At 41.0% G+C, this 12,625-nt stretch overlaps 1 protein-coding gene across 10 annotated transcripts in view; it reads right to left on the bottom strand.

Moving 5' to 3' along the window:
- Nucleotides 1-12,625, bottom strand: part of CRACD (capping protein inhibiting regulator of actin dynamics) — a 129,607-nt gene that overhangs the window by 36,024 nt on the left and 80,958 nt on the right. For 9 of the 10 annotated variants that reach the window (XM_065836206.2, XM_071807516.1, XM_071807519.1 and 6 more), the window contains one exon: nucleotides 5,477-5,645. The exons of the other annotated variant lie outside the window; for it this stretch is intronic. The gene's annotated coding sequence lies outside the window, so the exon portion shown is untranslated. The remainder of the gene's footprint in view (nucleotides 1-5,476; nucleotides 5,646-12,625) is intronic. 10 annotated transcript variants of the gene reach the window in all.

Here is a 12,625-nt window from a genome sequence, read left to right as displayed (position 1 = left end):
GACCTGACTTATATAGTATGTTGCTATTGGAGGAGTGGAAGACCACAAATACCTGCAGAAATTCCCAAGCTGAGCACGCTGTTTAGGGAAGTCAGATGAATAATTTTGTTTTCTGAGGTAAATTCTCAGCTGGGAACTCTCACAGAAAGAGTGGCTGAGCACTGAACAAGCCTTTCCTATCTCTAACTTCCATGAAAACAAACACATGAATATGGGTTCCAATCTGCACCCTCCAGAAGAACCTGGGTTTTATTTGGCATACAAATTCCTGCTGTTTGTATATGCACAAACATAATATAAACTGCTTTCATAGTAACAAAGTTCACACAGGCTAAAAACAGATGTAATGTTAAAAGTACACCTAGTGTTGCTTTTTGTTTTCTTCTGCCCCCAGCCCCCCCCCCCTTTTTTTTTTTTTTTTGGCGTAAAGATGAAAGTTAAAAAGGCACTGAAACACTGTGGCTTTCTTGCCATTATTTATTGCCATCATTCCCTCCTTGCTTACAGAGGACCAACTGTTTGCTTAGTCCTCCTCTTGTCAGTAAAGAATTCATAAAATTATCCTTTTATTATCCATTATCATTTGCATCCCTCTGCAACTCATAGTTTCCTTCCACTTTCTGTAGGCTTCCTAATCAAATTTCAACCCATTAAAAAGATCATTATTTAGCTATGTTGATAACTGTACTGTCTATCTTTTCTCTATCTGAAAATTTGTTCTCGTGCCCCTTGTGCCCACTGAGGCACAGAATTCAAAATCAATGTAAAATTTAAACCTATACTTTTCAGATCAAATATCTCTCAGATAATCAATAACACCTGTCCGGAATTTTTTGCCAATACCACTGCTCAGCTGACTGATCAACTCTTGATCACATTATTTTCCCTCTAAAAAATACTTTGGGGAAGTATCCACCAGAAGTGTGCTGTACAGGCATCGCATCCTATGGCAGCCCCATCCGTGCATCACTGACATTCCTTCCATCACTGCCTTCAGCCTCTCTCTCGAGAAGCCAGATTTGCACTATAAAAGCTGATGGCTGGTATGAAACCACTGTTTCCTTTCCACCTTCAGACTGTCTGTGGCATTTGTACTCAGGTGTAAACCACCCAGTCTCTGACAAAAATTACCTTTAGCAAATTATTAAATGAAGATCTTTCAAGAGGACAATTAAATGCTTTTTTTTTTTTCCCTCTTCTCAGTCCTTCTTCTGCTCTTTTCAAATGGGAAGATTCACTCTTGGCATTGGTAGGTGGACTTCCTGGAGAAATTCAGGAGACTTTAGTTCTTGCCAAGAGTGTGCTGCTCACACAACTTGCAGCTCCATGCGGATATGTGACCTGACTTGTGCTGCATCCTTGGCACCGTGTCCCAGTTTGCCACCATGGGGCCTTTCCCCTGGGAACTTCCCGTCAAAAGCAATAAAACTCCTGACGCAGCTTGGGAACAGACCGTGTTCCTTGCCCCAGCTTTGGTCCGTAAACAGTTTATTGCTTGTTTTGCTTATCTATGCAGCCTTGTGATGAGAACTGTGCAAAATACTTGCCTTAAATCCATGCAAAGCTTGCCTTTGAGTGTAGACACTGGGTGAATATTACAAGTAGTACTGAATGATTTTCCTTCAGCTCTACATAAGTCCAGTTTGCATTTCTAGGATTGAGGTTTCCTGGCAAGATGTCAGGACAATTCTCAAGGAAATATAATTTTGAAGTTCTGCTGATAAAATTGTCAGAAACCAAACTTTATATTTGCAAGGGATGCTTTTGGCTTCTACAATCATTGTAGTAGAGACCAATGCAATTATTCAACCTCTCTGAATTATCTGATCACATACAACAAGGACACAGCTCAAATAGCAAATAGCAACTTTCCTTACCAAAATGGGACATTTTCAAAGAACTAATACATTTGGAGAAGTCACACTGCTTATGCATGTAGTCCCCACAAGCAGAAACGAATCTGAATTCTTTAGCTGAGTAGTAACCTCTGTACAGTTTAACACAGCTCTATTAAGTAAAGAGCTGGATGATTTGCAGTCCAGTCCCAATAGCAATTCATGCTGACAAAGGTTCAGCAAATACTGGGCAAAGTTGTTTAAGAGACAGGAAATGTCTCATGTTTTCTTCTTCATCAGCAGTCTTCCTTAGCATATATACAGAACTAAGATCTTTAGGTGATTTCTTCCTAACGAGGATGATTTCATGAGGGTGACCTGAGAACAGTTGTACAGGGATTATGCAGAGTTTGAGGAGGATTTACAAATAAAGGGATCCCATTTCATGGACAAGCACATTCAAGAGACTGAAGTTTGCTGAGAGACTTTTCCCTGGAAGAAGATAAATAATGTCACATTTGAGTCTTAATGACCTGACAGGTCTACTCCCAGATCCTTTGAAATATTGCATTCGGCCCAAGTAGAGGCACTCCACTCTACCCTCTATAAGAAGAATGTAACTCCCTGTTGCTTCTGCACATCAACCCAGAATGACTAACTTTTTGTATGACCCCTCAGACATCCTTTCAGGTACATCCTCACAATGCTTGCTTAGTATCAACTGTGACAAATAAGACAAACATAAATGTTATAAAGTGCCAAACTGTAGCCTCAAAACGGAAGCTTCTGGAGACTTTAGTGAAAGTCCACAGGTGCAATTTAGCTTGTCTTTCGATAGGCATTTCTATCTCCCAGCTCATACAGAACATTAATGAACACAGTTTTAACTTTGTAAACTCAAGAAGGGCAATCTAAAAGTGAGAAAAAGAATTCCAGTCTTTCACAAAGCAGGGCAAGACAAATTGCAGCAGCAAATCTCCCATCTGGGAACTGCAAAACAACGTGGATGAATAAACAGGTTGAAGTGTGTATACATCAGGACACCAAGCATGTCATTTGCATCTGATGAGTCCAGGAAGTAGCTGTAGGAAAGGATGGACAGGCAGATCTCTCAGGCTGCCTCCAACTCAGCTAGTCAATCTACACCATATGCAGATTACCTAAATTGCTCTTGGCAGCACTTCTGCATCACCTGGTCGGTGCAGTCTCCATTGGAGATTCAAGCATTAGCTCTGAGCAGGCTGTAAGCCAATACACGACACAGTGAAATACTAGCTAAGGTCTTGGACAAAATACAGATATCTTATTTAGCCTATACTCATTTATTTTCTTGTCTCTAACTTCCTGAAACATCCTTCACTCTCAATATATTTTCAAAATAATATCTCCCTCCCCAAAACAAAAGTCTACATGAAACATGTGCGGATAACAAATTAATGTACTTTACAAGTTGGTGAGGAAATATAGCCCTATTAAGAGAACAGGAGCATCCCTGAACTTTCATTACAAAATTGGAACTATTATTAAGCTTTTGTATATGTACCGTTGTTGTACATTCCTAAAGAGTTTGAAGCAGGTGATTTTGTAAAACTATTTGAGATTTTGGTTTTATAAATATACTACTAGTTATTTACATTTGTTCTGGTCAATTTGTATAGAAATACTGAAAGGTATGGTACTGTACTTATTGTTAGACAACTTGTAAACAACCACATATATTCTTTTATTTAGCTTATCTCTACATCCAATTAAAAAACATTTGAAATTATACTAAAGGCAAAAAATATAATGGATGGAAGTAACACTGCTGAAAATAGAAAAAGGTGGCAAATCTAAGCTCCCTAAAGCAATCTGTTGCACCACACTGAACATCTATGCTTGCTGTAAGATGAGTAACATGGCAAATGCTACCTGCAAACTGAAAATTATTATAAAATCCCATCCACATTTGCACTATAAAGCCTGACAGGAAAAACAGAGATTTGACTGAGTATTTCTAGCAGTGTAAAACAGAAGCACCTCTCACGGATCACATGCACAGAAAGAAATGTTCCGCTTGTGATGAGTTGTGGGACCCTTCACATTTGCTAATCCCACATGACTTAAATTGTGCAGTCTAGTTTATTCCAACAGAGACTTACCTTTAATGCCTTTATTAATTAGAAAAATTAATATGTTTATAAATGCAAGCATCTAACAGTCTCATGAGGGTCTGCCACAACTTCACCATTAAGGAATGGGACAAGCTCCCTTATCACTGTTTCTGGGCACATCGCTCCATTTTCAGTTACTCTGAATGGGAAGTCTCTGACAGCAAGATGATACCCTTCGGTTTGGTCTTGCTTGCTAATTTGCTCTTGAGAAAAAAAGGTTCTGCAACTTCCTCAGTCCCTCACTGTCATGCACACAGACAACACAACAGCAGCCAGTCATGTCCTCATCTACAGTGTGGCTATGCTCAGTCTTGATTTTCTGAAAAGCTGGAACAGGCAAAAGAAGTGCACAATATTGTGTTGCAGAAACCAAAGAGGGAACATTGAACTTAGAGGATTTTTCAGAATGGAACAAAAAATCCAGAAGCTTAGGGGAAAAAAAAAAAAAAAAATCACATTTTCACAGCTATGATTGTGCACCATTGAAAATACTGTGCAGAGTAATGTTTCTGACACACATTTTTTTCTTGAGCAGAGAATTTTGTATGGCTTTTTGATCCTCTCAAGTTTTTCACACTCCCCAGTGCAAACAGTTCCTTTTTTTCTTTCTTTTTGTTTTTTAAAGAAAGAAGCAGGTTTTGACCAGGAGTCAACTAACCACTCTGAGACTTTCAGTTAGAAAGTGAACTAAGTATTACTGTCCCAATTAGTTTGTGCATCTGGTCTTAGTTGTTTTTTTTGTTGTTGTTGTTAGGGTGGTTTTTTTGTTTTGTATTAGTTCATTGTGGTTTGTTTGTTTTGTTGTGTTTCATTTTTTTCAGTTCTTAGTTAGAGATTGTTGACTAGTTAACTCTGTGCAGTTTCTTTCTCCCACTATTTCTGCAGCAAATTCTCATGTTCCCCTCCTGTCCTCTCTTGTCACTGGTGTACAGTCTGATTTCCAGGTGCCTCTCACCCCTCTCTTCCTTCTTCTATTCTACATTCAGGTCAGATCAGAATAAAAGCAGCCTGTTTATTGACCCCAAGTACAATGCAAAACTGTACAGGATAGACTGAAATACGATGTGTCTGTCCTGACCCAGAGACACCATCTTGTAGGCAAAACTATGCAATGAAGCATCAGTAGCAGCCAGTTCAAGTTCCCCTTTCCCTGGTTTTAAAAACACAGATGCCATTAATACCTCTACTCAGGTATTCACCATGGAGTTCTGTTAAATCACAGAGCTGGATTCAAATTCATTTCTGCTTCACCCTGGGATTTCTTTATTGCAGACTAGCACATGTAGCCAATAAGTAATGTATGCAAGAAGTGAGGTCTTGGGGTCTACGGCAGTGGGTGTCACGTTCAGAGAAGGGACACAATGCACACAAAGCAGCATACAACTTGCTACCACCCAGCAGAGGGAGAATTTAAATTTAATTCAATTAAAAGAAGGGAGAACAAGCCTTGCCTTTGCGGGGGCTGGCAGCAGACCCATGTACACTTACCTCAGATCACCGTTGGGCTCCTCATCGGAGGAGAAGGTGCCATTGCAGACGTTGCCAAAGGAGTGGCTGGGCTTGAGTTTGCCTTCCTCACACTCTGACGTGGGCTCTCGTTTCTTCCTTTTGCCAAACAGCTTCTTGAAAGGCTGGAATTTGCCTGCTTTTTTCTTGTCTGCGGGTTACAAGACAGAGAGGCTCAGGGCTGAGGGACGCGGAGGCTCGGCAGGGCTGGTGAGCAGGCACTGCCGCAGCAGGTTCAAAGGAAGAATGAGGTCAAAGAGCAAATCACCAGCCTGAAGCAGCCCGAAGGTGCTTGCAATGGAAATGAAGGGCTGCAACTCGCTGTTGACGCATCATATTGACACAGCAAACATAAGAGCATTAAAACATCTGCTCTTGGGTCTAAGGATCGGCTTGGAGGTGTCAGTGGACATTTGGACAAAGAGAAAGGATAATTTTGTAGAGCCAGAATTTATTCGTTATTTAAGGCTCATTCTTAGGCTTTACACCACACTTTTGTTTTGACCTTTTCACCAAAAGAGAAGCACTGTTTTCGTCACCCCACTTTGGCAGGTGCTGGATCCTCTGCCTCGAATTAAAAGCATTTGAAAATCATCTACTGTATTTTACTTATGCAGCCTTGTAACTAGACAAGTCCGATTTGCAAATGAACAAACAGAACAGAATGAAGCTCTGTTGGTTTGCTGGTGGGTTACACCAAATAAAAATCTAGCTTTATATCAGCTTTCTGACTTTTTTTCCACAAGTAGCTGAGGACAAAATTTGACCAAGCATTTCTTCCTTGAGATGCTTGAATTTTAAAAGCTCCACCAAAAGAAGCACAGCAAAAAGACAAAACAGACATGAAGACAGGAACAAGAAATTTGAAAGTTAACCAGTAAAAATAACAACTTTTTTTTTTTTCCCACCAAAAACTGAAGAAAATAAATGCAACTTTCTCCACATCTAGTAAAAAGAAACACCCAGAGTTTCTTGTTTACCATTGCTAATAAGAGGTTAATTTTTCTGGTTTGGGATGCACCAAAGAATTTCTAAGACATCATAACTCTCAAAGAGTTTAACTTCTTTTCTGCCTCTACTTAATTTTGCATTGAATCTACTTAAAACAAACTACTTAAAAATAAACCACAACTTTTAACCTCCTGTCATAATCCAGTTTGAGAACCACCATGTTGTACTGGTGCAAATATTTTCATAATCTATTCAAATTCCTTTATGTGCTTTTCTCCCAGGCTGTATGCAAACACACTGCCTCAGCAAGCTCTACTTCTCCTGTGAGCTGTTGCTCAGGAGACAGCAGCGGTTTGGTTGCAAAGTACGTAGAAGGGCCCTATAGGAACATTTGACCAGGAAACATGAAAAATCTTCTGTAGTGCAACGGTACTTTTTAATATGGCACCAGGTTTTACACTCCACTCTGCCATACATGTGGATGGCAAAGCCACATCTAGCTAACACCCCTTTATGGTTGCTGGAGGCATAACGACAGGGTAGTTAGAGAGAGAAAATGTTTCCAAGCACATTGCCATCTGGCTGTTTCCAGAGACAAGTGATTTCCAAACCAGTATGGTGCCAGTGAGCTGGAGTTGAACCCGGGGTGGGACCAAACTTACACAAAGACAATGAAAGCTACTCTTCGCGCATCTGATTATATCTGTACCTGATGATGGATGAAGCAGGGAACCTAGACTAAAATTATAAAATCAAAGATGTAACAGATAGTAATTCTGAGTTTCCTTTATAGATCCCTAGGAAGTTTACACAAGTTGAATTCTTCACATTGGACAGTCAAGATACATGGTATTTGTGCAACTTCATTAAGGCAACAACACATCCCAATAGCAGCATAAAGATAAAAAGCTGAATTATGAACCTCAAATTCAGCCCCAGCATTAGAATTTTTCAATCTAGAATCCCTGACCCACAATGAACAGCTGAGGAAAACAACCACCACTGAAGCAACAGTTTTACCAGCGCAGAAGAAAAAGTGGGACAGAAACTTACTCTCTCTGTCCCCTAGCTCTGTTTTCCATAACTGACCAACCCACAAATGTCTCCAGTCAGGCCAATTGCTTGCTGCTCAATTCTAACTTTAGATAAATATATTCTTATGCAAAACAGACAGACAGGCAGGCAGTCATGCAGAGAAAGAGAGAAATTATTGCCCCCGGCTACAGCTGCCCCAACCCTTCATGCACTTCAGAGACTGCCTGCAAAAACTCATAAATCAAATGGTAGAGCATACAGGAGAGAAAGCATCTGTACCAGACACAAGGCTGGGTGAAAGTGATGTTCTTCCACAATTCCCACCTTGCCTGCTTCCTCAGCCTTCTTTGAAAGGGAAGGCTCTGCAATGCTATTTATTCTGGTTAATGTAATCTACTGAATAAATCAATTCAACTGCAGCATTTTTAAAAAAGGTTCTTACTGTGTCATTCATCCACACTACCCTTGTCTCCTCCTTTTTTGGAGGTCTTCAGATATAACTGTGAATTACCTCATCAGCACCAAATCTACTATACTGACTCACTGACTATGAATACAGGTATGGAACAAGTAAGACAGGTCAACACAGCTTTCACTTCATGGGTGAAATGGGTGGAAGCCAACATGGTTATCACCAGCCACGATCAGCTTTTCTCCATGTGATTTAACATGTCCCTGAGCTGTTTCCCACTCCATACCCCATCATCACAGTTGTCACAATACTAAGTGTGAATTCTTTAAATTAGGCTTCGTGACTCATTACAAAACCAATGAACACCCTTCCCTGCACAGGCTGCACACACCATTCCATATCCTGCCAGCACAGAGATAAGGAGCAGCCAACCCTTCCAGGTTTCTAGGGAGGCAATGCCTGACCATGAGGGCAAAGTCTATTTATGTAAAATTTTCACAAGATTTTATGGAGGAAGATGTGGGATAATATCACCTACAGAGTAAAATGCTTCCTATGACAGTAAAACAAGTACAAAAAGGAATCTAAACATCGGCATCATAACAGATGACGTCCTGTACAAAAGCCTGTCAAGTCTCTAAAGCTACAGCTCAAGCATGACTCATACCTCCAGTCTACAGTGCAGAAAGAAAAAGATGGGATAGGAAAGGCTGAAGGCTGGGACACCCAGTGCTGTCAGCTTGAGTCAAGGGCAATTGCTGAGATAGCCAGGAAAGAAATCTGCTTACATGGGCCATTTGCTTCTCTCCTTACTCAGTTAAATGGGAATCCTACAGATCCAGCCTCAGGAGAACATGGAAAATCAGTGATTAAACCTTTTTCCTGTCTGTTTTACAAGCCTCTCTTGTTCAAATCACTGCAAACAGTTAAGAGTAAATCGTTTTTGAATCACAGAAAAACATGAGGTGTGAAGGCGACAGATAAACAAGGTTGGCTATGCTAGCTAGAATAACACAGCACATATGGTAAACGCTCCCTTCTCAGCTAGTTCCAGAAGAGAGGCAGAGCAGATTAGAATAATCTTTAACCTATCATATAATTTGTCAACTGCATAAAGATATGCAGTGCCAAACAAAGAGCCAGCTAAAGCGGACAGCATCAGCATCATGAAGGCAGCACATCAGCCCTCCACTCCCAATGACGGGAGGGAGACAGCAGCAGCTACTCCTCTCACACTCTTTCACTCTAAGGCACACTCCAAGAAAGGTGAAGGCCAGTGCAATGGTCTTTAGTGCTGGTAAATCAGGCACAGCCTTTGGACTCCGGCTGGCAAACCTTAGCAATGCACCAGCTAGCAAATCCCCATAAAACAGCTTGTAGTTAAACAACTCAAAAGTCACCCAAATCCGTTGGGACTCCTAGACTGTCATGCCTTTCAAAAACTGCACAGAGCCCTCAAGACAAGCACAGGTCAAACAGAGATTTAAGTGCTGCTCTTACAGAGGGAATAGACTTAAACGATTTGAAAGAGAGCAAGCAGTGTATCCCAAACAACAGGCACATGGCAGGGGTGAGATTGCACCACTAGATGGGACAGATGTCAACATCATTGGAAACATCTGAAAACTAATTCTGAAGCAAAGCAAGCTTCACATGAGAAACAGAAAGTCTCATATACTCATAGAAGAGACACCTAATGATATAACAAGGTGTTGGTTCCTTGCAGCTTTTCCTCCTTGCTGCAGTGCTGGGATGCACTGACAGTGGCATGGGTGAGAAAACCTGCAGGGAGAGACACCTCTGAGCAGAACTAACCAAGCAAAAGTAGAAATAAGAAAAAGAGATAAAACCAGAATTTATAGTGAATTTTAAAAGTTGAAGTTATTGATGGCAAGATTTTTCAAACCTCAGTTTTGTCATGGGATTTACAGAGATTTCACAGACATTTTTTCACTATGTGAAATGCAGCACCTGTCTGTAATACCTATCTGTAGTATGAGATATTGCACAGGAGCTATCTCCAAAACAGTATGTTCCTTGTCAGTGAATCTAATGGCTACAAAATATGGGGTACTAGTCTAGATTAATGAGGATATGAACTTTTAAACTGAATAGGAATTTCTATAAAGAATTTAGAGAATGGAAATCCACATGAAGGCAGCATTATGGAATGCATGGCAGGGAGAGGGCAGGTGGGTTACTGGGCTGCAGGCATAATACAGCAGCTGAGGCGAAAAAGAGAACAAAAAATACTGTTGAGATGGTAAGTTGACTGACATCTCTAATCATATCTCTACAGGAGAAAAAGAGGTTGTTATGGTGTACATTGCCAGTATCAGTAATAATAATAAAAAATCCAAACCACCTTGAGTTTAAGCTAATGGCATGCTGATTCGTGCTCTTTTAAAAATAACTCTGGATAGTTATTCTATGTTTTATGCTTATGCTACCGTCAGCACCACCCTGTTGAGCCCTGGGCTGGTCATGCATCTGCACAGACTTCTTTGTGTTTCAGATCCCCACTGAAAAAGCTGCCCTGTCTCCCCTTGGCCCCTTCTGTTCTCGTAGGGCACAGAGCTTCCCTGTGCAAACTGGGGTCAGCACTTGCCTCCAGCTTTCCCACCTACTCTGTACCTCAGTACATCCATTTCTGTGAGTCTTCAGAGCTGCTCGTTATTGCTGACACACGTGGTTCAGAGCCAGGAGCAGCACTCCCCAGAGAGGGGTCTCCACTCCTCCAGGAAAGGGAAACAAATTGTTTGGGAACAAGGAGGAGGAGGGCAGACTCTGCTTAAACACATTGCCATGTTTTAAAATAGGTGTGAGCTCCGGTACCTATTGTGATGCATCAGATTCTACAGGGAAAGTTGATTACTGCACATGCTGCCTCCATGACCTGCCCTCAGTCCATTGCCCTCTCTTCCATAGGTAGCTAAAAAAACCCTGGGGCTGATAGATGGACACAGTCCAGATACAAACACCGAAGAGCCTGGGGAAACATTGAAGATAAGACAAAAGGAATAAAGATCAACATAAAAAGAAACTGATGCTCAGAGTCAATAACATCACTTCCCAGCAATGAGTTCAATTGCATGAGGCATTTAGTGAGAGTACATAACACTTGTAAACCTGACAGCATGCAACAGTCCCATGCTCACAGAGATAAGATGAGATAATATAACCAGAGATTAAATCAATACCTGAGAAACATTAAATGAAAGCAAGATTGAGAAGGATCAAAGTCAACAAATTGGTACAACCACAATAGCCTCATGAAACACCTAGGCAAAGTGAAGGAAAAACCACATGCCAGTGCTTGCCTGTTTTTCCAGGAGTATCAAATGATTTTACAAGAGATACTATTTCTTCCAAACCTTGTCCCACAGTGAAGATGAGGTATTCTTGGATTACCTGATATAAACTGGTAATACTACCTAAAGTATCCATAACACAGCATGAACCAATCTTGCTTTCCAGAAACATCTCTTTTCCCTTGTCACCTGGAGAAGCAAAAGCATTTTCGTAAACAACAGCCCATTTTGTGATTTTTTTTTCCTCGCAAACACTGTATCATCCAAAGAAACCGTATGTAGCTGGGATAGTCAGCTGTTAGGAAATGCCTGTGAATCAGCATAACAGAGTCTATTAATGTTCAAACACAACATAATATACTTTATTATCTAGAGCAAGGAAAGAGCTATTTCAACACTTCTCTTGACACAAGGAGGAAGTAACAGGGAAAGTAAAACCTTATTTTACTCACTTCAAGGCAAAAGGACTTAGCCTCTGCTGCGTGTGGACTGGATCAGTGATCTTTAGCAGCAAGGAAGAGATATTATTTTAATGGAGGAGTAAAGAGCAGTTGCAAAGTGGTTAGATGACATCAAACAGAAGAACTATAGCCAAGTAAATACTGTTCCTATCCACTTCACTCTCATTTACCCTGGCAAGAGTTTCAGTTCCCTTCCTTTTTAAGCTCCTGTTTTCTTCTTTTCCCTCCATCTGTAAACAAAAGGCTTCCCAGTCCACTTTTGTACTTCTGTGCATGTTGTTTTTATTAAGAATCATGGTGAGCCATCCTGGAGGTCAAAAAGCCTCATGTTCCTCACTCAGCCCTTTGTTTCCACACAGACATCCCTCCCCACTAATCCATGCTACTGGCAGCCTTGGGCAGCACCTTTGGAATGGGGAAGACGCTTCTCTCTGAAACAACACAGCCAAACCTAGAGCAGGCAGGTCACTTTGGGAACATGTAGGACAGGCAGGAGATGACAGGGACTCTCAGCAGGGATGACAGTGCAAGGACATTAGTACAAACTTCAGCAGTAAACAGTACTGCGGCCAAGGAGTTTCCTCCTTCTTTTCCAGTTGCTGGGGGTAAGCCCCAGGTACAGGTTACACAGTGAGTAGTCAGGGGGTTTAGAACAACTTGGGATATGCACGTTGAGCACAGTGACAGCAGCTAGTGGAGTTCATACATATAAGGGCATTTGCAAAAGGGTTAAGTAGACTTGATAGATGTTCCTAAGGTACTGGGCTGCATTGCAGAACATATGGGATAAGATAAAACCTGCTTATAATAGCTCCGGGCTCAGTGATGCATGTGAGACTTTTAGAAAGGAAGAGACAGCAATAGCTTCTGATTCACCAACAAAACATTCATCCATTATGTAACAGAAGGGAGGAAGTTTTATTTTACTAGGGCAAGACTTATTAACTATGGTTATTCATAG

The sequence above is a fragment of the Patagioenas fasciata genome, chromosome 4 (genome assembly GCF_037038585.1).
Source record: "Patagioenas fasciata isolate bPatFas1 chromosome 4, bPatFas1.hap1, whole genome shotgun sequence".
NCBI lineage: Eukaryota > Metazoa > Chordata > Aves > Columbiformes > Columbidae > Patagioenas > Patagioenas fasciata.
This window is presented reverse-complemented; position numbering and strand designations above follow the sequence as displayed.